This window comes from Spermophilus citellus (genome assembly GCF_964194105.1).
Source record: "Spermophilus citellus genome assembly, chromosome: 1".
NCBI lineage: Eukaryota > Metazoa > Chordata > Mammalia > Rodentia > Sciuridae > Spermophilus > Spermophilus citellus.
In genome coordinates, this window is record NC_138182.1 from 34,513,243 (window position 1) to 34,535,005 (window position 21,763).

The window sequence follows — 21,763 nt, forward strand, 5'->3', positions numbered from 1 at the left end:
ATGTTTAGGCAACACTGTGCTAAAAAGCATTGGCATGCTAGCCTGGAATGTCTTTTTATATTTCTCTCCTTCAATCTAAAAGTTTCTCTTGAGTGACACGCATGTCTTCTTTCTTCACAAAAATAAATATATTACTATTAATGGCATTAAAATACAAAATCAAAATCATCTGGGGATTAAAAAAAATAAATAAAATCTCTGACCTCACCCCAGACTTACTGAACTAGAATTTCTAGTAAGGAGCCTGTACTTATTACACAATTATAAAACATTCTGATCATAGTCAGGTTTAGAAATTACTATATTAATCATACACTGCCTTTCATTTAAATCCATGAACATTTTCCTTCATCTCTCTAAAGAGCTTATTCTGGTGAGGAATCCTCTGCATCTGCTTCACTCCAAAGAGTCTCAGATGTCATGGAAATTCTACTCCCCTTGCCAGGATTTGTTTTTTAATAGATTTGTGATAGACCTAATGAGCAATAGCAGAGATGACTTCAGAAAGGCTTGCTTGAGGCTAAGAAAGAAATGCAGTAATGCATCACAATAATGGGAACACATTCTGACCAACACATCAATAGGTGACTCTTTCATTGTGCAAAAACCATAGAGTTTCCTTACACAAACCTAGATGGTCAAAATCCACTACACGCCCATGCTAACTTGTATAGCATACTGTTCTTAGGCTGCAAACCTCTACATCATGCTACTGTGCTGGATACTGTAGGCAGCTATAACAATAATATGTGTTTGTGTATGTACACATGTCTAAACATAGGGAAGATAGTAAAGATACAGTATAAAATATACAAATGTTACACCTTTATCGGACACTGACTCTGGAGTTTGCAGAATTGGACACACTCAGTGAGCAATGAGTGAATATGAAAACCTAGGATATTACTGTACACTGTGCCTTAGGCTACACTAAACTTATTTTAAATGCTTTCCTTCAAGAATATATTAATCTTAACTTACTATGACAATTTTACTTTATAAACATCTAAATTTTTAGTTTTTTTTTTCTCTTTTGTAATAATAGCTTAAAACATGCAGCCACACCCTCATGCCTGTTTTGAAGTTTATTTTGAAATAGGATCTCATTAAGCTGCCCAGGCTGACCTTGAACTTGTGATCCTCCTGCCTTAGCCTCCTGAGTGGCTGGAATTATAGGTGTGCACCACCAGGTTTGACTACACCTGGGTTTTCTGAGCCTTCAATTAGATGCCCATTATGCTCATTTACTCATCGCTGGTTTCTCTGCTTATTTTCTCAAATCAGATTCTGACCCACAGCCAGCTGATCAGATTCTTTCTGAATGTGAAATCAGTGGTCAGAATTCCAATTCTGAATCTACCAGGAGATTCCTGTGGGACTGTCACCAGAGTCCTAGTTCAGAAGCCTGACTCTTGGGGGTATGAACTGAACAGGTTCCGCCACTTGTCCCAAAAAACCAAATGGAAAAAGTAATAGTCAAAAGGAGGAAAGGAACCTTAATTGATATGGCCTTATTGAAAAGGCCCAATGAGATCAAGGGTCTCAGCCCTGTCTTTGGGGGTACCGACATAAGCTTTGTGTTTAAATAGAGGAAGAATTTGGGTAGGAGGTAAGAGGTGTGCATAGTAAGTAGTCTTGGTCAAACTGTAGTCTGGTTGATCATTATCTAGTTCTATGATATGGCTCTGGAGAAGTCCTTACTGCTCGAGGGGAAAATCTCCATTTTCTTCTCAGGATGCTCGTCTATCAGATCTATGATCCTTGAAGAGGGCAATCCAGTTCCCAACAAAAGGCAACTCCTGCTTAGCGGGTGCAGTCTCATCATGGGGTGATTTGCCTGCCAGGTTCCATTGTTCCCGGAAGGTGTGGCGATGACTGGAGACTTCTAGGTGCCCCTTCAGGGGACTGTAACAGGATGCTGTAAATGCCCCTGCAAATCTTGTCTCAGTCTTGCAGGGAAATGAGTTAAGTGCAATAAATTTAGAGCTAATAAACCTTGTATTACCAGTTAAAAATGTTTAAAACAATTTGTACAAAAAAAATATTTTCTGTCTTTGTATAACCTTATTCTGTGAGCCTTTTTTTTTCTATTTTTATTTTTTGTTTACTTTCAAACCCTCTTTAAAAAAAAAACAAAAACTAGATTCAAACACACACATTATCCTAGGCCTGTGCAAGATCAGGATCATCAATGTCACCGTTTTCCATTTTGTCCCACTGGAAAGTCTTCAAGGGCAGCCACATGCGTGGGACTGTCATTGCCTATGTTGAGAACACCTTCTTCTGGAACACCTCCTAAGAGACCTACATGAGGCTGTTTTTACAGTTACCCTTGTTTTAGTCAGCTTTTTGTTGGTTGGTTTGTTGGTTTTTGGCACTGTGTTCAAAACACCAGATAATAACATCAGAGGTGGAAAAGTTTATTTGAGGCTCATGTTTTCAGAGGCCTCAGTCCATAGACGGCAGACTCCATTATTCTAGGCCCAAGATGAGGCAGGGCATCATGAGGGAAGAGCCTGGTAGAGAAAAGCTGCTCAGCTCATGGTGGGGTCCGGAAGAAGAGAGAGGAAGGAGCCATAGGGAAGATGCACCCTTCCTGGGCATAGCCGTAGGGACTCATCTCCAACTATCTAAACCTGCCTAAATTTACCACCCTGTCAGTCCATGCAACTAGAATGGACTGATCTCATAATCTAATTAGTCACATCTGAATATTCCTGCATTAACAGGAGCTTTGGGGAGACTCCTTATATCTAAACCATAACACTCTTATTAAGTACACTCTAATGATTAAAAGTACAGTATCATAAATACAAAAACTGATAATATAGTCATTTGTTACCATTATCAAGTATCATACACAATTTTATGTGCTCTACCTTCCTACAGCTGGCAGTGTAGTAGGTTTACTTATACCAGCATCACCACAAATATTTGAGCAATGCTACCATGTCACTAGGTGATAGGAATTTCTTAGCTCCCTAACAAATTTATGAGCCATCATTGTATATGTGGTCCATCACTGGCAAAAATGTTATGTGGTACAAGATTAGACCCTTCCTTCCTCTGAATGTGCTTGTGTCTGTGTTTGACCTCTCAGTTTGCTGCAGCCACCTTGCTGCTAAAATGAGGATGAAGCCAACTCACAAAAAGGCCGGGTGAAAAGGACCACAGCGAAGCTGAGCCAGAGCTCTGTCTGCAAGCTCTGGCCATCTTGACTTGCTGTTATGTAAGTAATTAATTTTCTTTTTTCAAAGCCATTTTGAATTATGACTTTATTACTACAATCAAAATATCCCATCTGATATCATAGTAAGCATACTGAGTACAAGGAATGAATATTAGTGCCCACCATGCTTTCCCTCACATGTGCTAGGTAAAATAATAATGATAATAATTACTTAACTTTATTGGTGCTTATTTAAGCCAGGTGATTTTGTAAATGAGTTTACAGAGGATAATCTTTTGTGTACTATAGAGATTTCTAGAATTATTTTGATCACTATAAGAACCCTATGTTTCCTCGAAACACTGGCCAGAGCAATTAGACAGACGAAATAAATTAAAGGCATAAAAATAGGAAAAGAAGAACTTAAATTATCACTATTTGCAGATGATATGATTCTATACCTAAAAGACCCAAAATGGTCTACAAAGAAACTATTAGAGCTAATAAATGAATTCAGCAAAGTGGCAGGATATAAAATCAACACGCATAAATCAAATGCATTCCTGTATATCAGCGACAAATCCTCTGAAACGGAAATGAAGACAACTACTCCATTCACAATATCCCCCCCAAAAATAAAATACCTGGGAATCAATCTAACAAAAGAGGTGAAAGACCTATACAATGAAAACTACAGAACCCTAAAGAGAGATATAGAAGAAGACCTCAGAAGATGGAAAAATATACCCTGTTCATGGATAGGCAGAACTAACATCATCAAAATGGCGATATTACCAAAAGTTCTCTATAAGTTCAATGCTATCCCAATCAAAATCCCAATAGCATTTCTTGTAGAAATAGATAAAACAATCAGGAAATTCATATGGAATAATAAAAGACCAAGAATAGCAAAAACAATGCTAAGCAGGAAGTGTGAATCAGGCGGTATAGTGATACCAGACTTCAAACTATACTACAGAGCAATAGTAACAAAAACAGCATGGTACTGGTACCAAAACAGGCAGGTGGACCAATGGTACAGAATAGAAGACACAGTAACCAATCCACAAAACTACAACTATCTTATATTTGATAAAGGGGCTAAAAGCATGCAATGGAGGAAGGATAGCATCTTCAACGAATGGTGCTGGGAAAACTGGAAATCCATTTGCATCAAAATGAAACTGAATCCCTTTCTCTCGCCATGCACAAAAGTTAACTCAAATTGGATCAAGGAGCTCGATATTAAATCAGAGACACGGCGTCTGATAGAAGAAAAAGTCGGCTATGATCTACATACTGTGGGGTTGGGCTCCAAATTCCTCAATAGGACACCCATAGCGCAAGAGTTAACAACTAGAATCAACAAATGGGACTTACTCAAACTAAAAAGTTTTCTCTCAACAAAAGAAACAATAAGAGAGATAAACAGGGAGCCTACATCCTGGGAACAAATCTTTACTCCACACACTTCAGATAGAGCCCTAATATCCAGAGTATACAAAGAACTCAAAAAATTAGACAATAAGATAACAAATAACCCAATCAACAAATGGGCCAAGGACCTGAACAGACACTTCTCAGAGGAGGACATACAATCAATCAATAAGTACATGAAAAAATGCTCACCATCGCTAGCAGTCAGAGAAATGCAAATCAAAACCACCCTAAGATACCATCTCACTCCAGTAAGATTGGCAGCCATTATGAAGTCCAACAACAACAAGTGCTGGAGAGGATGCGGGGAAAAGGGTACACTTGTTCATTGTTGGTGGGACTGCAAATTGGTGCAGCCAATTTGGAAAGCAGTATGGAGATTTCTTGGAAAGCTGGGAATGGAACCACCATTTGACCCAGCTATTCCCCTTCTTGGTCTATTCCCTAAAGACCTAATAAGAGCATGCTACAGGGACACTGCTACATCGATGTACATAGCAGCACAATTCACAATAGCAAGATTGGGGAACCAACCTAGATGCCCTTCAATAGATGAATGGATAAAAAAAATGTGGCATTTATACACAATGGAGTAGTACTCTGCTTTAAAAAATGACAAAATCATAGAATTTGGAGGGAAATGGATGGCATTAGAGCAGATTATGCTAAGTGAAGCTAGCCAATCCTTAAAAAACAAATGCCAAATGACTGCTTTGATATAAGGGGAGTAACCAAGGACAGGGTAGGGACGAAGAGCTTGAGAAGAAGATTAACATTAAACAGGGATGAGAGGTGGGAGGGAAAGGGAGTGAGAAGGGAAATCGCATGGAAATGGAAGGTGATCCTCAGGGTTATACAAAATTACATATAAGAGGAAAGGAGGGGTAAGAGAAAAATAATACAAGTGGAAGAAATGATTTACAGTAGAGGGGGTAGAGAGAGAAAAGGGGAGGGGAGGGGAGGGGAGGGGGAGGGGGATAGTAGAGAATAGGATAGACAGCAGAATACATCAGTCACTAGAATGGCAATATGTAAATCAATGGAAATGTAACTGATGTGATACAGCAATCTGTATACGGGGTAAAAAATGGGAGTTCATAACCCACTTGAATCAAACTGTGAAAAAAGAGACATAGAAGAAGACCTCAGAAGATGGAAAAATATACCCTGTTCATGGATAGGCAGAACTAACATCATCAAAATGGCGATATTACCAAAAGTTCTCTATAAGTTCAATGCTATCCCAATCAGAATCCCAACAGCATTTCTTGTAGAAATAGATAAAACAATCAGGAAATTCATATGGAATAATAAAAGACCCAGAATAGCAAAAACAATGCTAAGCAGGAAGTGTGAATCAGGTGGTATAGCGATACCAGACTTCAAACTATACTACAGAGCAATAGTCGCAAAAACAGCATGGTACTGGTACCAAAACAGGCGAGTGGACCAATGGTACAGAATAGAAGACACAGTAACCAATCCACAAAACTACAACTATCTTATATTTGATAAAGGGGCTAAAAGCATGCAATGGAGGAAGGATAGCATCTTCAACAAATGGTGCTGGGAAAACTGGAAATCCATTTGCATCAAAATGAAACTGAATCCCTTTCTCTCGCCATGCACAAAAGTTAACTCAAATTGGATTAAGGAGCTCGATATTAAATCAGAGACACGGCGTCTGATAGAAGAGAAAGTCGGCTATGATCTACATACTGTGGGGTCAGGCTCCAAATTCCTCAATAGGACACCCATAGCGCAAGAGTTAACAACCAGAATCAACAAATGGGACTTACTCAAACTAAAAAGTTTTTTCTCAACAAAAGAAACAATAAGAGAGATAAACAGGGAGCCTACATCCTGGGAACAAATCTTTACCCCACACACTTCAGATAGAGCCCTAATATCCAGAGTATACAAAGAACTCAAAAAATTAGATAATAAGATAACAAATAACCCAATCAACAAATGGGCCAAGGACCTGAACAGACACTTCTCAGAGGAGGACATACAATCAATCAACAAGTACATGAAAAAATGCTCACCATCGCTAGCAGTCAGAGAAATGCAAATCAAAACCACCCTAAGATACCATCTCACTCCAGTAAGATTGGCAGCCATTAAGAAGTCCAACAACAACAAGTGCTGGCGAGGATGCGGGGAAATGGGTACACTTGTTCATTGTTGGTGGGACTGCAAAATGGTGCAGCCAATTTGGAAAGCAGTGTGGAGATTTCTTGGAAAGCTGGGAATGGAACCACCATTTGACCCAGCTATTCCCCTTCTCGGTATATTCCCTAAAGACCTAACAAGAGCATGCTACAGGGATACTGCTACATTGATGTTCATAGCAGCACAATTCACGATAGCAAGATTGTGGAACCAACCTAGAAGCCCTTCAATAGATGAATGGATTAAAAAAATGTGGCATCTATACACAATGGAGTATTACTCTGCATTAAGAAATGACAAAATCATAGAATTTGGAGGGAAATGGATGGCATTAGAGCAGATTATGCTAAGTGAAGCTAGCCAATCCTTAAAAAACAAATGCCAAATGTCTTCTTTGATATAAGGGGAGTAACCAAGGACAGGGTAGAGAGGAAGAGCTGGAGAAGAAGATTAACATTAAACAGGGATGATAGGCGGGAGGGAAAGGGAGAGTTAAGGGAAATTGCATGGAATTGGAAGGTGAGCCTCAGGGTTATACACAATTACATATAAGAGGAAAGGAGGAGTAGGATAAAAATTATATAAGTGGAAGAAACGATTTGTAGTAGAGGGGGTGGAGAGAGAGAAGGGGAGGGGAGGGGAGGGGAGGGGAGGGGGGATAGTGGAGAATGGGATAGACAGCAGAATACATCAGTCACTAGAAAGGCAATTTATAAATCAATGGAAATGTAACTGATGTGACACAGCAATCTGTATACGGGGTAAAAAATGGGAGTTCATAACCCACTTGAATCAATCTGTGAAATATGGTATATTAAGAACTATGTAATGTTTTGAACAACCAACAATAAAATATTATAAAAAAAAAAAAGAACTATGTAATGTTTTGAACGACCAACAATAAAAAAAAAGAACCCTATGTTCTCTGCTTTCCTATTTGAAGTTCCCTAGCCTTTATCTCACAGGTAAAGAGAAATTAACTGTCAGTGGAGAGGCAGAGTGGGAGGGCCTGCTGGCATTAGCCACAGGTGGTACCCAGGCTAACTGTCTCAGTCATTTCTAAAGCCTTGTTTAGAGTCCAATCTTTCCCTTCTCCATTTGAGTTCTGCTTTTAGGAAAGACTCTCATATTGATGAATTCCCTACACAGTACATTATCCATAGCTTGCCATTTTAGATCCCAGAAGGACTGGAGTTAGGAATGCCAACTGTAAATTTGGAGGAATACTAATACCAAATGATTATATTTCTACAAAAGCAAAAACAAAAACACATAATATGAGCTCAATAAACATGAAATTAATGATTTTTTTTAGTAGAAGAGACACAAATGTCACAATAGCCTTTAATTATACTGAAAGACATAAATGTTGTTTTCCATTAGGATCACCTGTAAACCTTCACAGCAAGCCTTTTCAGAATTAATTCTTAATAGCCTACAAAGAGAATGAAGGCTGCTTTTGCTGAAATAGAAAACACTATCACTGGTCAGATTCCTCATTATCAGAACCTTGTAACTGTCCTCCTGCCTGCCTGCCTGGGCTTCCTTTGTTCCTATGAGATGCTGGCTTATTAATCACTGTCTAACCTTTTGGCCATATTTTATTTTTTCCCTGAAACCCTGTGGGATTTTCTGGTTGCTAACTAATCATAAGGTACTTGCACTGTACCTTATGCTCATTTTCTAGCTCCTAACCCCTTCTGATTTCTGTTTGACTACCTTGCCTGTGACCCCTGGTTAACGTGCACTTCCTGGGCTTTTTTATTTTTCCAATACCTGTCTCCTCATCCAATCTTCTTAACCTGTTTTCCATCCCCACTCTAAACTCTAGGGTCTAGAATTATATGTCTGGCTTGTTATACAATGCACTTATATGCTTTCAATAACTCCCTAAATAGATGGAGATCACATATTTAAATTAAAAAGGAAATTATGTTAAATTGGGGGGATTGAAATCATAGACAAGAAATAGAAAAACAGGTAATCATGGAAATCATGAAGCTCTTACAATTTTTGTTCCATCACTATTTTTTGATGCCTAACGTAGGCTCATGTACTATACAAGGTATCAAAGAAGATGAAAATATTATCCAGAGGTTTCTTTTTTGTCCTTGGAGTGCTGCTTCTCAAATCATCATAAAACATCTTAATCTAGATTGTTAGGGTCCATAAACAAGTCAAGATGGCACCTGGCATTTTGCCAGAGAGAATGGTTTGAGAAGTAATGCCTGCAAGCCATTGAGATGATAGAGATTCCTTAATGGCTGACTGCTGTGTCTAGATTATGTCAATTAAATTAAGCTGTGTGTAATTATTAAGATGATGAGGATTCCTTAATGACCAATTGATGTAAATTGAAACAAGTTGTATATAATCAGTTAAGTGTATATATATACTTCTCTGTCCCCTAATAAAGCAGCTCCCGCTCCTGCTGTATCAACCTTCACAAGTTGCTCCTCACACCCTCCTCCCCCGCCCCCCCGCCCCCCCCCCATTAGTTTGCCCAGCCAGACTGCGGCACTAGATTAGGGAGAAAGTCTTCATTAAAGATGTGAAATAAAGCTACATTGTAAATTAACAATCCAACCATATAACTGAAGTAGACTGAGAATAGAAAGGAGATCAAAATATCAGATTTGATATCTTACGATTCAAGTTGGGTATCAAGATTAAAATATAATGTGTCAGAAATGCCACATAAATTATTCCTAAACCATCTTCAATAGTTTAGCAGATTTTTAATTTGAATTATTTTCCTTGATATACTCTACTCATTGACTTAGTCGTTCTTTTAAAGGACAGCAGTATAACATAACATCAATATACAATTGAAATGTGATGTGATTGAAATATTAAAAATAATAGTGTAATTAAGGGAGATGCTTAAATGACTATGCATATTTGTTTGCTCATCTTCAATATGAAATCAATCTATGTAAACAAATTTAAATTAACCATTGGAGGTTATAGAGTAACATGCCAAATTAAGAAAGGCTTTGATCTAAGTATTTTTCTCAACTTCATATTTATGTGTATGATTATATGTATAATGAAATCATGCAGTGACCTGAAATAATACAAATAGAAAAGTTTGTATACAAAAAATACAAACAGAAAAGTTTGCAAAAATAAGTTAAAATATAAATTATACAGAACATTCATCTTAATAAAGAAATTAAAATCTATTTCACCCACCACATTGATAAATATTTTTAATACCTAGGTTGGAAAGACTGAGGAGGAGAGAGGTACTTTTGTACAGATCTCATGAAAGTATATGTTTGACCAATCTTTTCAAGACATTTAAAGGAAATATCAGAGAAACAGTATATCTTGTATGCATTGACCCAGCAAATCCATTTTTGTGATTTAACCTGTTATGGTAGAAGGGTGACTCCAATCCTCTTACATCCACCAATATTCTTATTTTCTGGATTTCGCATAGCACATGGAAGTTGGGAGTAGCTTACTTTACCCCAAAGTAACTCTAATGAAGTCATTCTTTGTTACTTATAGGAGGGTTTTGAGACCTTCAGGTGTCTTGGAACAAATATTAAGTAATGATTATCATAATGCTCAGAAGAATAATTAACAACCTAGGAAGATATTCATAAAGTATAAGAAAGCAATTTCTGAAGTAATATTTAGAATACTTTTAAATGGCAGTTTTATCTTTAAAAAATACATATAAATAGTGGAAGGATTAGAAAAAATTTGAGTACATGCTAATTATATTTGTATCAAGAAGAATGATTAAAGTGATTGTATTCCTTTTCCTTATCTATATTTCTAAAGTGAATAGCACTTTTATAGTAAAAATAAGCAAAGAGCATTTAATGCATATATTTCTTTTTTTCATTCAATTAAAGCTATTATATTTTCTAGATCTGAAAGCTAATTGGGCCTGAAAGTTTATATAGAATTTATAATAGAATTGCTTCATTTTTAAAAAGGTAATATGACTAAACAGAAAAAAATAAAGATTATAAGCTCAAGGAAATCTGAAGATTATGTATGCCAGATCCAAGTTCTGGTGGACAGGTCTGTATGCAGTATTTGGTAAACACACAAATACTCAGCTTATTGATGAATAATTGATTCTGGGGTTAGCTCTCTACCATGGCTATTTGTTTTTTCTGCCATCACTTCAAACTTCATTGTTTTTCCACAGTTTTATTTCTTGAAATAAAAGAAGTTCTAAAGAGCTAGCTCCCTTGGTACCTGGAAGGGACAGGATGGAGAGTAACTCCTGTTTGTTTGATGAATTACCTGGAAGTGAGGAGGAAGAGATGAAGATAAGTAGTGTTTTTGTGGTCTGATATTTACCAACCTCAGAAATTCTCAGAACCTCTAACTAGATGATCCCTCTCTTTTCTTCTCCACCTTTTACTCTTTAATGATTCTTTCAGTTATGCCACGACTATCTTAAATCAATAATTGATTCTGGGATCAGCTCTCTTCCATGGCAATGATCAAGATCACCTTCTCCACCCTTGGGTATGATCCCAGGGTTTTCATCCCCAAAATGAAGAGTGGGTGAACAAAGGTAGGCAGAAGTTCTGTATGCTCAATCATAGCAGTTTTCCAGTCAGCCCTGGTAATTTGGTTACAGATATATAGGGATAATGATTCCCTTTTTGTTCCCCCTAGATCACCTGCCTCTCAAAACAGCCTCATCTCTATATCTCAGGGTACCCTATAAATATTACCATTTGCATTGTCATGATATAAAAAAAGTTTGAAAGGAAGTCTTAGAGAACACTTTCCAAAAGGACACCTATACTCTTCAAGGGCACATATAATGTCTCAGGAGTTTAAAGTCATGGGAAATAATGGAAGTTTTTTCATTTCTTTCATTGGCTCATTTTAATCTTGAGTAAGTGACTTTATCTTTGTGGATCTCTGAAACTTAGAGATCAAGAATAAATGAACTCTGAACTTCTAATATCCTTTAAGTCTAGGGATAGCTAAAAGTAAATGCAAGCCAGATACAAAGTTGAGACCTAACTGGATGCTGGCAGAGCTAGGCTTATGGTACATTTTTGTACAAAGTGACTTCCTTTGTATTCATGAGTCTCATCCAAATGATGCTTTTTATGCCTGAGCTTTTGGCATTAATACGATAATTAAAATAAAATGTCAGGAGAATTATTCAGAATTATTCAGAACATATAGCCCCATACATGCTATCTCTCAGAAATTCAATTGGGAAGAGAAGGTAAATTGAATATTTTAAATAAGAGTTGCTAAATTGTGCTGTTAAAGACAATGAATGACTGAGTTAAATAAATTATATTTTAAAAAAGACTAAATTGGAATGTTCTGTCAATGCTTTTAATCATTTTTATTGAATGACTATCCATTTAATAAAGAAGAAAAGAAAATATTTAATTTCATGAAGATGATTAGGATGTTTTATTATCAATCCTTAGATTATAGCCAGTGCAATCATCTTTAGACATGAATTTAACCAAATGACCCTTAAGAAAAAGCTGATCATTTATCATACACTTCAAAAATTCTAAAAGAAATTGGACAAAGTTATAGCAAAAAAAGTTTGGGAAAAAGTCATAAAACTTCTCTTGCAATGTCCTTGCCAAGGGTTCCTAAACACTGTGAGTGCATATCTATCTTCATAATAATCGTATTCTCAATGGGATAGCTCTTTACAATGGGATTTTTTTTTTTGCAATGAGCTAATTATAGAGAAGTACTGATTATTTGAGCAAAATAATGGTCATTCTAATGTTTTTACACACTGTATTTTTGAAACGTGGGGTGCATATCACTATGAAATAATTTTAGGCAGTGTATAGACATAGCATTAATTGGATTGAATCACACAGTGAGAAAGTTATGAAGTGTTGAGTACTTTTTTCACTCCTCACTTATTAAGTCAATAGAAATCTTAGTTTGATACTAATTTCTTTTCCCTATCTTTAACTTAATGTAACTCTGAGTAAGGCAAATATTTCAACCATTAATTGAAACTTTTGTAACAAGTCTTGGTATCCAGTCCATTTAACTTTCCTGGAGAAAAATATTATTGCTAGTTTTTAAAATAATTCTTCCAACATCTATTCATTCAAATATGTACCACATCATTTTTCTTACTTAAATAATATTATATGTACTTCCGTGGCTTGCTTTTTTCCCCATTATTATTGTAAATATCCCTTTTTTTAACAGAAAGACTTTGACATTCACCAGTTAATGAAATCAAGTAAAAATTTAATAATGAATTTAAGAATCATGTTTCTTTTAAAATATATTTAAGGAAAATCATAATACTTGAATCCATTTTAAATAAAGAATAAAAATCCAAAAGGAAGTTCATATTAAGATAGTCATAGCATCACTGAACGAATTATTAAAGAGTGAAGAATTTGTATAGTTCTTTTGGTATTATGGCCATTTTGACTATTAATTCTGCCTATTCAAGAACATGGAGGAGTAAGCTGCTCCGTGCTCCGCGCCGCCGCGTCTGAAAAGATGAGGTAAAGATCATTAAAGGAGATCTGTCCACAAAAACCCAGCACCGTGTCAAGAAAGGGGCCTAGGTGGAGTGAATCCGCCACGAATCCAGCCAAGGTGGAAGGAGTCCATCACAACTTCAGCGTGAGCAGTAAGGCTGCAACCCCAGCTGCACGGCTCTATCGGCCCCATCTCCTTCTCCTCTCCGCCTCTCCGCCTCTCCGCCTTGCTTCTCCCCAGCTGTCTCTCCTCCCAAGCTCAGTCTCTAAATCTAGATCTCAATTTCTTTCCCCCACCCCGCCCGCTCTCCCGCGTGTCCGGTACCCGGCCCGCGTGGCCCCGAGGCACCGCCTCCCCTCCCCCAACTCGCACCCCCTCCCGGGGTCCCGAAGGCCGCTGCCGTCGCCGCTGCTGCCGGCCGCCTCCCACAGAGCACCATAGAGCAGACTCTTCACCGAGCGAATGAGCTGCCGAATTAAATGAAACAGCTGATAAGATGAGTGACAATTTAAAATCCAAGTGATCCGAGAACACGCACTGAGCCCTGATTGGCTGAATTCAAACTCCCAGTCACCTGCTTCCCGCAGACAAACAGCTATGACTCGGCATTAATCCATCTGGCTGAAACAACTGGTCAGCCCTTCTCATCATACGAAGGTAAATGCCTACCGAGCCTTCATAAGTAGTGGCCACAGGTTTGAAACGGGGCTTGGGAGAGAAGGACCCACCCCTTGCATTGGTCGCCCAGCAAAGGGAAACGACGTCATCAGACTGCTGCGGAGGAGATAACTTTGTTGAAACCGGCAGCTACAGGTGTGTGATCCCCTAGCCTTCCCTCTCCACACATCGGGAAAACATTAAGGGCCCCTCCCAGCTCTCCCGTAAGGGCCCCTCCCAGCTCTCCTGCCAGCCCGAGGGAATCAGAGGTGGTGCGGGACTCGCAGCGCGGAACTACCGCTCCCACCAGGGCTGACTGCTGAGGTCTCTTGCACCAGCTACGGGGAAGTGGATACTGGAGGGCAAGTAAAATCCGCTGAGGATTCTCAGCCCCAAGCTCTACAAACTTAGGGTCTGAGGGAATGGCAAACTGGAAGAGTGTGCCCAGTCGTTCATGAAAACAGGGCTCCCAGGAGCAGCAGACCTGGTGTGTACCAGTATTGTGATGAGCGGCACCCGTGAGAGGGGCCTGGCTAGAGGAAAAGTGGGAAGTGACTAGACACAAGAGGAGGCCCTAGACACTCAGGATTGGAGACTCGCCCAGTCTGGGAGGAGCTGCTGCACAGTGATTGGTTCCCGCGTATTGACAGGAGAAACTTGACCTGGTGGGCACAGCGCCATCTACTGGAAGAGAAGTTAATCAAACTCTAAGACGGCATTTATTAGGTTTTTTTTTTCTTTTCTTTTCTTTTTTTTCTTTTTCTTTTCTCCCTTTTTTTTGATTTGGGTTTTTCTTTCATTTTCATTTTTCTTTCTTGTTGTTTTATTAATTTTTTTTTTACAAAATATTTTTTTAATTTTTTTTCTACTAATTTTAATTTAAATTTTTTTTAATTATTATTATTTTTTTTAAATTTTTTTCTTTTTTAGTTCCTATTTTTTTCTTCTTTAGTCTTTTCATTTTTCTTATCCCCCCTTTCCTTGAATTCTACCTGCCCACTCTCATTCTCTTTAGTGACTTCTTCCCTTCCCTTCAAATACCTTTCCTCCCAAGCATCAAATTAAATTATAGGAGTAAACAGTAACTCAGCAGTCAAACAGAACAAGAAGTAACATGAGCAGCTTAAAAACCAAGAAAGAAAAGGAGTACAAACAATGCAGGACAGCCTAAATATTCAGGAGGACCTAGAGTCATCAGAAAAATGGTCATATAAAGAACTCAAGGAACACCTTAGACAGATGGAATGGAACCTTAAAGAGGATACAAGACAGCAAATTCAAGCAGCGAAAGAACACATTGAGAATGAATTTCATAAACAGATAAAAGAAGAAGTTAAGCATCTTTATCAGGAGATAGAGATTATAAAAAAATAATCAAACAATAATTCTAGAAATGAAGGAAATGATAAACCAAATTAAAAACTCAATTGAGAGTATCACTAACAGAGTGGTGCAAGTAGAAACCAGAACGTCAGATAATGAAGACAAAATATACCATCTTGAAAAGAGTCTAGCCAACTCAGAAAGGCTGGTAAAAAATCACGAGAAAAACATCCAAGAGTTATGGGATAACATGAAGAAACCAAACTTACGAGTCATCGGGATAGAAGAAGGTACAGAGATTCAAACCAAGGGAATTAGAAACCTGCTGAATGAAATAATTACAGAAAACTTTCCAGAAATAAAAAAGGAAAGAGATATACAAATTGAAGATGCATACAGGACACCGAGCACACAAAATCACAGTAGACCAACGCCAAGACACATTGTTATGAAGATATCCAATATATAGAACAAAGAGAAAATATTAAAAGCTACAAGAGAAAGGAGACAGATTACATTTAGGGGTAAACCAATATGGTTAACAATGGATTTTTCATCACAGACACTGAAAGCAAGAAGGTCATGGAACAATGTATTTCAAACACTGAAAGACAATGGATGCCAACCAAGAATTCTGTATCCAGCAAAATTAAGCTTCAGGTATGACATCAAAATAAAAATCTTTCATGATAAACAAAAGTTAAAAGAATTTGCGGCCAGAAAACCAGCATTGCAAAGCATTTTGAGCAAAACACTACACGAAGAAGAAATGAAAAACAATAACCAAAACCATCAGTGGGAAGTGCCTCAGTAAAGACAGAGGGCGAGGAGAAAGACAATCATGGAGAAACAAACTAAAATTTTTTTAAAAAAAGGATAAACAATCAAACATGGATGGAAGTTCAAACCATATATCAATAGTAACTCTGAATGTTAATGGCTTAAACTCTCCAATAAAGCGACATAGGCTGGTATCATGGATTAAATAAACAAATCCAACAATATGCTGCCTCCAGGAGACACATCTGATTGGAAAAGACATACACAGGCTGAAGGTGAAAGGATGGAAAAAAATATACCACGCACACGGTCCTCGCAAGCAAGCAGGGGTGGCCATCCTCATATCGAATAAAATCGACTTCAAGACTAAGTTAATCAAAAGGGATAAAAAAGGTCATTATATACTGTTAAAAGGAACCATTCACCAACAAGACATAACAATTATCAATATTTATGCACCAAATAATGGTGCTGCTACATTCATAAAACAAATTCTCCTCAAGTTCAAGAATCAAATAGACCACAACACAATAATTATGGGTGAGTTCAACACACCTCTCTCACCATTGGACAGATCCTCCAAACAAAACTTGAATAAAGAAACTATACAACTCAATATCACAATCAATAACCTAGACTTAACTGACATATATAGAATATATCAACCATCATCAAATGGATATACTTTTTTCTCAGCAGCACATGGATCCTTCTCAAAAATAGACCATATATTATGCCATAGGGCAACCCTCAGTAAATATAAAGGGGTGGAGATAATACCATGCATTTTATCTGATCATAATGGAATGAAACTGGAAATCAATGATAAAAGAAGGAAGGAAAAATCCTACATCACATGGAAAATGAACAATATATTACTGAATGATCAATGGGTTACAGAAGACATAAAGGAGGAAATCAAAAAATTCTTAGAGATAAACGAAAATACAGACACAACATATCGGAATCTATGGGACACAATGAAAGCAGTTTTAAGAGGAAAATTCATCGCCTGGTGGTCATTCCTCAAAAAAAGAAAAAAACCAACAATTAAATGAGCTCACACTTCATCTCAAAGCCCTAGAAAAGGAAGAGCAAAACAATAGCAAATGTAGCAGAAGGCAAGAAATAATTAAAATCAGAGTGGAAATCAATGAAATTGAAACAAAAGAAACTATTGAAAAAATTAACAAAACTAAAAGTTGGTTCTTCGAAAAAATAAATAAGATCGACAGACCTTTAGCCATGCTAACGAAGAGAAGAAGAGAGAGAACTCAAATTACTAACATACGGGATGAAAAAGGCAATATCACAACAGATGCTACAGAAATACAGAAGACAATTAGAAATTACTTTGAAAACCTATATTCCAATAAAATAGAGGATAGTGAAGACATCGATAAATTTCTTAAGTCATATGATTTGCCCAGACTGAGTCAGGAGGATACACACAATCTGAACAGACCAATATCAATGGATGAAATTGAAGAAGTCATCAAAAGACTACCAACTAAGAAAAGCCCAGGACCGGATGGGTATACAGCGGAGTTTTATAAAACCTTTAAAGAAGAATTAATACCAATACTTTTCAAGTTATTTCAGGAAATAGAAAAAGAGGGAGCTCTTCCAAATTCATTCTATGAGGCCAACATCACCCTGATTCCGAAACCAGACAAAGACACCTCAAAGAAAGAAAACTACAGACCAATATCTCTAATGAACCTAAATGCAAAAATCCTCAATAAAATTCTGGCGAATCGAATACAAAAACACATCAAAAAAATAGTGCACCATGATCAAGTAGGATTCATCCCTGGGATGCAAGGATGGTTCAACATACAGAAATCAATAAATGTTATTCACCACATCAATAGACTTAAAGATAAGAACCATATGATCATCTCGATAGATGCAGAGAAAGCATTCCACAAAGTACAGCATCCCTTTATGTTCAAAACATTAGAAAAACTAGGGATAACAGGAACTTACCTTGACATTGTAAAAGCTATCTATGCTAAGCCTCAGGCTAGCATCATTCTGAATGGACAAAATTTGAAGGCATTCCCTCTAAAATCCGGAACAAGACAGGGATGCCCTCTATCTCCACTTCTATTCAATATAGTTCTCGAAACACTGGCCAGAGCAATTAGACAGACGAAAGAAATTAAAGGCATAAAAATTGGAAAAGAAAAACTTAAATTATCACTATTTGCAGATGAGATGATTCTATACCTAGAAGACCCAAAAGGGTCTACAAAGAAACTACTAGAACTAATAAATGAATTCAGCAAAGTGGCAGGGTATAAAATCAACATGCATAAATCAAAGGCATTTCTGTATATCAGCGACAAAACTTCTGTAATGGAAATGAGGAAAAACACTCCATTCACAATATCCTCAAAAAAAAATAAAATACTTGGGAATCAACCTAACAAAAGAGGTGAAAGATTTATACAATGAAAACTATAGAACCCTAAAGAGAGAAGTAGAAGAAGATCTTAGAAGATGGAAAAATATACCCTGTTCATGGATAGGCAGAACTAACATAATCAAAATGGCGATACTACCAAAAGTTCTCTATAGATTTAATGCAATGCCAATCAAAATTCCAATGGCATTTCTTGTAGAAATAGATAAAGCAATCATGAAATTCATGTGGAAAAATAAAAGACCCAGAATAGCAAAAGCAATTCTAAGCAGAAAGTGTGAATCAGGCGGTATAGCGATACCAGATTTCAAACTATATTACAGAGCAATAGTGACAAAAACAGCATGGTACTGGTACCAAAACAGGCGGGTGGACCAATGGTATAAAATAGAGGACACAGAGACTAATCCACAAAGTTACAACTATCTTATATTTGATAAAGGGGCTATAAGCATGCAATGGAGGAAGGATAGCATCTTCAACAAATGGTGTTGGGAAAACTGGAAATCCATATGCAACAAAGTGAAACTGAATCCCTTTCTCTCGCCATGCGCAAAAGTTAACTCAAAATGGATCAAGGAGCTTGATATCAAATCAGAAACTCTGCGTCTGATAGAAGAAAAAGTTGGCTCCGATCTACATATTGTGGGGTCGGGCTCCAAATTCCTTAATAGGACACCCATAGCACAAGAGTTAACAACTAGAATCAACAAATGGGACTTAATTAAACTTAAAAGTTTTTTCTCAGCAAAAGAAACAATAAGAGAGGTAAATAGGGAGCCTACATCCTGGGAACAAATTTTTACTCCTCACACTTCAGATAGAGCCCTAATATCCAGAGTATACAAAGAACTCAAAAAATTAGACAATAAGATAACAAATAACCCAATCAACAAATGGGCCAAGGACCTGAACAGACACTTCTCAGAGGAGGATATACAATCAATCAACAAGTACATGAAAAAATGCTCTCCATCTCTAACAGTCAGAGAAATGCAAATCAAAACCACCCTAAGATACCATCTCACTCCAGTAAGATTGGCAGCCACTATGAAGTCAAACAACAACAAGTGCTGGCGAGGATGTGGAGAAAAGGGTACACTTGTACATTGCTGGTGGGACTGCAAATTGGTGCGGCCAATTTGGAAAGCAGTTTGGAGATTCCTGGGAAAGCTGGGAATGGAACCACCATTTGACCCAGCTATTGCCCTTCTCGGACTATTCCCTGAAGACCTTAAAAGAGCATACTACAGGGATACTGCCACATCGATGTTCATAGCAGCACAATTCACAATAGCTAGACTGTGAAACCAACCCAGATGCCCTTCAATAGATAAATGGATAAAAAAAAAATGTGGCATCTATACACAATGCCGTACTATGCAGCAATAAAAATGACAAAATCATAGAATTTTCATGGAAATGGATGGCACTGGAGCAGATTATGCTTAGTGAAGCTAGCCAATCCCTAAAAAACAAATACCAAATACTTCTTTGATATAATGAGAGCAACTATGAACAGAGCAGGGAGGAAGAGTAGGAAGAAAAGATTAACATTCAAGAGAGACATGAGATGGGAGTGAAAGGGAGAGAAAAGGGAAATGGCATGGAAATCCAGGGAGACCCTCATTGCTATACAAAATTACATATAAGAGGTTGTGAGGGGAATGGGAAAATAAACAAGAAGAGAAATGAATTACAGTAGATGGGGTAGAGAGAGAAGTTGGGAGGGGAGGGGAGTGGGGATAGTAGGGGGTAGGAAAGGTAGCAGAATACAACAATTACTAATAGGGCATTATGTAAAATTGTGGATGTGTAACCGATGTGATTCTGCAATCTGCATTTGGGGTAAAATTGGGGGTTCATAACCCACTTCAGTCTAATGTATGAAATATGATATCTCAAGAGCTTTGTAATGTTGTGAACAACCAATAAAAAAAAAAGAACATGGATATTCTTTCCATATTCTAAGGTCTTCTTCAATTTCTTTTTTTTAGTGTTCTATAGTTTTCAACATAGAGCTCCTTTACTTCTTTTGTTAGATTGATTCCTGGGTATTTTTTTTTTTTTGAGGTTATTGTTGAAGGAATAGTTTTTTCAATTTCTTTTCCAGCAGGTTCATCATTGGAGTATAAGAATGCACTTGATTTGAGTGTTGATCTTGTATCCTGCTACTTTGCTGATTTTATTTATGAGCTCTAAAAGTCTTCTGGTGAAGTTTTTTGATCTTCTAAATATAGGATCATGTCATCAGAAAACACAGATCATTTGAGCTTCTTTTCCTATTTGTATCCTTGTAATTTCATTCTTTTGCCCGATTGGTCTGGCTAGAGTTTCAAGGACTATGTCTCTGAGGAGGATTGGTATTAGTTCTTCTTTAAAGGTCTGGCAGAACTTGTCTTAGAATCTATCTCTTCCTAGGCTTTTCTTGGTTGGAAGGCTTTTGATAGTTGCTTCATTTTATTACTTGATATTGATCTGTTAAAGATTTCTATATACTCATGGTTCAATTTGGGTAGGACTTACGTTTTTAGTAATCTCTTAATATCTTCAAGATTTTCTGACTTATTGCAGTATAAATTTTCAAAATAGTTTCTGATGATCCTTTGGATTTCACTGGTGTTTGTGGTAATGTATCCTTTTTCACCTCTAATTTTGTTAATTTGAGTGTTTTTCTTTGTTTGCTAGGGATTTATCAATCTTGTTTATCCTTTTAAAATTAAAAAAATTAAAAAAATTAAAAATCAACTATTGTACAGTTTTGTTATTTACCATTTCATTGATCTTGTCTCTGATTTTAATTATTTCCTGTCTTATATTTATTTTGATGTTAGTTTGTTCTTTTTCAGGCCTTGAGAGGTAGTATTAGATTACTTATTTGGTATTTTTAAATTCTTTTGACGTATGAACTCAATACTAAAAACTTTCCTCTTAGAACTGCCTTCATACTGTCCCAGAGACTTTCATATGTTGTATTACTGTTCTCATTTGTATCACTATTCTCATTTGCTTCTGAAGGTTTTTTTTTTAATTTCTCTCCTGATTTCTTTCACTATCCATTCATCAAAAGTGTGTTATTTAATTGCCAAGTGTTAGAGTGGTGTACATCCATTATGATCTGGTAACACCAATTTTGATGTGGCTATGGAAAAAAAAAAGTCTCATGCATTATAAGTGGGACAAAATGGGGTACAACTACATTGGAACAATTTGTCAATATTTAGCATATTTTAAAATGGCTACTCACCTGTGACAGGAGACACTTATGGAATCATTCATTTCAGCAGTTCTAGAAATTAAAAACGTGAAAACAAACTGTG

General features: G+C 37.0%; 1 long non-coding RNA gene across 1 annotated transcript in view; it reads left to right on the forward strand.

Moving 5' to 3' along the window:
- The window catches only part of LOC308652004, a 52,331-nt gene that overhangs the window by 6,331 nt on the left and 24,237 nt on the right, over window positions 1-21,763 (forward strand). The window contains exon 3 of the long non-coding RNA XR_014022706.1: window positions 3,101-3,229. This is a non-coding gene — a long non-coding RNA (uncharacterized lncRNA). The remainder of the gene's footprint in view (window positions 1-3,100; window positions 3,230-21,763) is intronic.